General features: G+C 40.8%; 1 pseudogene; it reads left to right on the plus strand.

The window, feature by feature from the left end:
• The first annotated feature begins 1,472 nt into the window (after positions 1–1,472).
• On the plus strand, positions 1,473–4,384 carry LOC119846704 (annotated as a pseudogene).
• The last annotated feature ends 289 nt before the right edge of the window (positions 4,385–4,673 follow it).

Here is a 4,673-nt window from a genome sequence, read left to right on the forward strand (position 1 = left end):
AAGGGGTAAGGCTGGCATAGTGCTGCTAACTGTTCACAGAACTCTGTTTCAGCTGCAGCTTGGGATTCCTTTAGGGACCTATAACCAGCCCTGGATTTGAACAAAGCAAATGGGATAAAAAGGAGGTTTAAAACAATAACAAGCTGTACATCTATAGTTAAAGACAGTAGGGCTGAATTCCCCAGCTGATCTCAGCTTGCGGGGCTATGAAAGCGTTAAAAGGTAGAGTGATGCAATTTTCAATGCTCTGTATTAAGCCATTGCAATACAAATGTCAGCTGTATTGCATCATGTGTTTTTTATTATTTATTATTCCCAATTACTGCAGCCCTATAGACACAGAGTGCAATCCTAAGTATTGCCCTTAAGTACAATAACTTGTAAGGTGGGATTGCATGGTTTAGGGGACTGGTTAGAATATCTTGCAATATGAAAACAATTAAGAGAAATATAGGTGCAATAAAAAGTACATGCTGGAGTATGAATCCTGAATGAAACAGGACTGAAATCAGGAGACTAGACAGGAGGAAATCACTGGGTAACATAAGTCTTTGCTCTGCATTAATTATTTTATATATTGCAGAAGAAGATTGTGTATGAGGACACAAGCGGGTCAGTGGTGAATCAGGTCCTAGTAAATAATCTCTACCTCTGCCTGATGTATAAGAGTATTCTTACTTTCACAGAAAGAGAACTCATTCCACATATATCTTCTATGCAATATATACAGGTCCCAGGCAACTGTAAATCAGGGCCAAACTGGCAGCTCAACAATCCTCCTATGAAGGTCCTTACCAGAGACTGCTCTGCCTGAGATCCAGCAGAATTTTTTAGTCTATGAACATGTTGTTCATTCAGTAGATATCTCACACTGTCACAATCCCAGCTGCTTACACCAGTTTAGTGAAGACACCTTGCAGAGTTTCTGACATATGTCAATGAGGGGTTGATTCATATTAATGCTGCAGCATGAGTTATGATAGTCTATGTGCTGCTGAAGTTGATCTTTACATGATTCTCCTTTCTCTCTTCACCCACACACTTGAGCACTGAAGTTGGTGACAGACCCTCACCTAATGTCAGGACCCTCCCACTGTCCACGAACCCAATTTGTGAGCTCTGGAAGGGGTGAGGCCGGCATGGTGATATGACCTATTCACAGAACACTGTACATGCTGCAGTTTGGGATTCCTTTAGGGCCCTGTAACCTGCTCAGTAGTTGTGAAAAGGAAATGGGATTAAAAAGGTATAAAAGAACAGAAAGTCGTACATCTAAAGGTAAACACCATTGGGCTGTGGTTCATGGTTGCTCTCAGGTTTCAGGCCCAAGAAAGCATTAAAAGGCAGAGTGGTGCAATTTTTCAATACTGTTTACAAAGCTGCTGGAAAGAGTTAAAAGGCCGAGTTCAGATTCTGAACTATCAGGAGCAGCTGGCCGTGCACAGGAATCCTAGGGAAAAGCAACGCATTGTATGTGCTGATTCAGAGAGAGCATCATGACTGAGTTCACCGGAGGTGATGTTTACCAGGCAGAATTTGACCCAAAGGCCTTCCTGGAATATTTTAACTTTGGGAAAGACACCTGGAGAGATGAATTTCTTATCTTCACCCTGAAACAATACTGTAAAACCTTCGCTTCAGGTATGGCCTGTAGGTGGGATTTGGGACTCATCCCTGCTCATCTATCCCTGTCAGTGACATCAGAAACCAGGTTATTATCATGCCTCCTTTTGGCCTGGGTTGTGGTGAAGTATCCTGTAATATGCATTATTTGGTTTCCATGGTCAACCTAGCTGACATGCAACAAACATGCTATGGCAGTTCATCAAGTCTCACCTTGCTGCACAGGGGGGCTGAGGACCCTTCAGCTAGTGTTTCTAGATAAAAAGCCCATTAAATAGGCTAAATATTATTGAGCAGCCTTTGGAAGTACCACAGATTATCAGAAAGCTTTTCCCATCCTCCCCTTTCTGCAAGCTTCTATGCAGTACGGCCTTGGACTGACATTCAGGACACCTGAGTTCTGTTCTCAAGCCTGCCATTGACCTTCCCTTTGACTCCGGACAAGTCACATCACCTCTCTGTGCCTCATTTGTAAAAGAGGGATAATGACATGAGTGTTCTGGTCCAACGCACTTGGAGCTGTATAAATGTAAAGCACTAGACAGAAAAGTTAGTTATTATTAATTATTATATAGCACATTTCCCTTTAGCCTTCTCCTGGGAGTGGAAATGAGGTCTTTTATCAACAGCTCTAAATGTGTTCAAAATCACCCCTGCAGTAAAATTATTCAATATACGTGCTTTCATCCCTTATTAGGAAGTAGATGTGATGCAAATTTTAATACTGTTTACAAAGCTGTTGGATTGCAAATGTCAGCTATAATGCATCGCATTGTATATTTTCTATTTCTAACAATTTCTGTAACCCCATAGACACATGGTATAATCCTGGGGATTGTATTTAAGTAAAAAGTAACTTGTAAGTTTGGTTTGCATGGTTCAGGGGACTGGTAATAGAATTAGAGCATCTTGCATTACAGAGAAACTAAAACTGAATAGAAATGTAAGTGCAATAAAAAGCACATACTATGGTATCAATCCACAATGGAAAGGGACTGAATGTAGGAGTCTAGACAGAACAAAATTACTAACACCTGCTAATTGGAAACATAAATGTTCGTCTTTGCTCTGTATCAATTAACTTATACATTGCAGAGGAGGAGTTTATGTGACAACACAAAGTGACAGTCAGTGGTGGACTGTGAATCAGGTGAATCATGGTGTGAAGCCCTTAATAGCCTAGTAAATAATCATTACTGTGAATAGCTCCGCCTGATGTACAATAGTATTCTTACATCTACAAAAAGAGCACTCATTCCGTATACATCTTCCATGCAGCGTCAAAATTGTCGTCTTCTATACTGCTGCCTGGGTTAGTTTAGATATGCAGGAGAGTACTTGATGTTAATTTGCATGTCAAGAAACATTGAGGACTTGCAGTCAAAGCTTGGTAACACTGAAGTCACTAGATGTTTGGCCATTGCCTTCAATGGAAGCAAGATTTAGCTCTAGATGTATTAAAACTCAATCAACTAAGTTTAATTGAGACAAAGTTGCATCATGTCTGGTTAAGACACAATGAGCTCCAAGAATTCTGTATTCTGAAACAGGTGTGGTGAAAGGGGACACCCTGATTGATATTGGCAGTGGCCCCAACATTCACCAGCTCCTCTCCACCTGCGAGTCCTTTAAGGAGATCATTGCTTCAGACTATACAGACCGGAACCATTGGGAACTGGAGAAATGGCTGAAGAATGAACCAGGAGCATTTGACTGGACTCCAGTGGTGGAATACGTGTGTGAGCTAGAGGGAAACAGGTACCAGGGCTGGAAAAAGCAGATTGCCTAAATCCCTTGTGTATTGCTTAGTTTGTCTATGCAGCAACATCTACTTATGCTGATCAGCAATATAATCAGTGGTGAATACAGGCAGAATTTTTGGGGAGAAAATAGAAAGCTGGGGGAATGTGGTTTTTAGTCATGATAGAATTTGTATAAGGTCCCCTGTGGTTCTCAGTATCAGAGACCTTCGAGGGAGTTATCAACTGGTAAAGTGTTGCTGAAGTAAATTCACCTGTTTGCATATTTTCTTACAAAATCACAATTTAATCAGGGGGTCCCCTGAAAAAGTAGCCAGAGTTCATCACTCTTTTAGCAAACTGGGATGAGTTCTGAGCAAAATATGATGGCTTTCCGGCATATCTTAAAACTGACCCAGAGGAAAGGGAACTAAAGATAAAGTTAACACAAGATCCTACAAATAGACATCATTCTAGCAAACAATGTTTTCCTCCTAATATTCACATATATATCATAGAAAGACACTGAAATTGCAGATAATCCTTGGGAGTTCATCTTGTATTGTATATGTGTATATCTCTGTAGGGAGAAGAAGGCTGAGAAAGAGACAAAATTAAGTAAAACCATCAAACAGGTTCTAAAATGTGATGTCCACAAAAGCAACCGCATGGATCCAATCATCCTGCCTCCAGCTGACTGTCTGATCTCATCACTGTGCTTGGAAGCTGCTTGCAAAGATCTGAACACTTACCGCAATGCTCTGAAGAACATCAGCTCCCTATTAAAGCCAGGAGGGCACTTGGTGCTGAGTGGAGATTTGGGCTGCAGTTTCTTCATGGTTGGCCCCAAAAGGTTCTCGTGTTTGGTCCTGAGAGAGGAATTTCTGAGGGAAGTCCTCAGTGAAACTGGCTTCATCATTCAGGAGTTTGAGATTCTCTTAGTCGATGATAATTTCATCTATGACAGATCTGATTTCTCTGGGATGTACTTCATTCTCGCTCGCAAAGAGGAAGCAATATAAATCCTTTGGGGAGTACGGGTAAAGCAAACCCTCCCCAAAGGAACAGAGCTTAATATTACTAATAAACATAACAATGAAATCAATGCAGTATTTTCTCCAGCAATGTTAAATACATTAACCCTTTGTTGTGAAATACAGAATGCCCATGACAAATACAGGAGAATATAAGCAGCTAAATTGTTGCTGCAGGATGAACTCAACTGAGGAAATGCTTCTCTGCCGGATGAGTTCCAACAGACAATTTTGGTCGCTATTTAAAAAAAAAATCAATTTTTGAACAATTTTTACC

Source organism: Dermochelys coriacea, chromosome 22 (assembly GCF_009764565.3).
Source record: "Dermochelys coriacea isolate rDerCor1 chromosome 22, rDerCor1.pri.v4, whole genome shotgun sequence".
NCBI classification, from domain to species: domain Eukaryota; kingdom Metazoa; phylum Chordata; order Testudines; family Dermochelyidae; genus Dermochelys; species Dermochelys coriacea.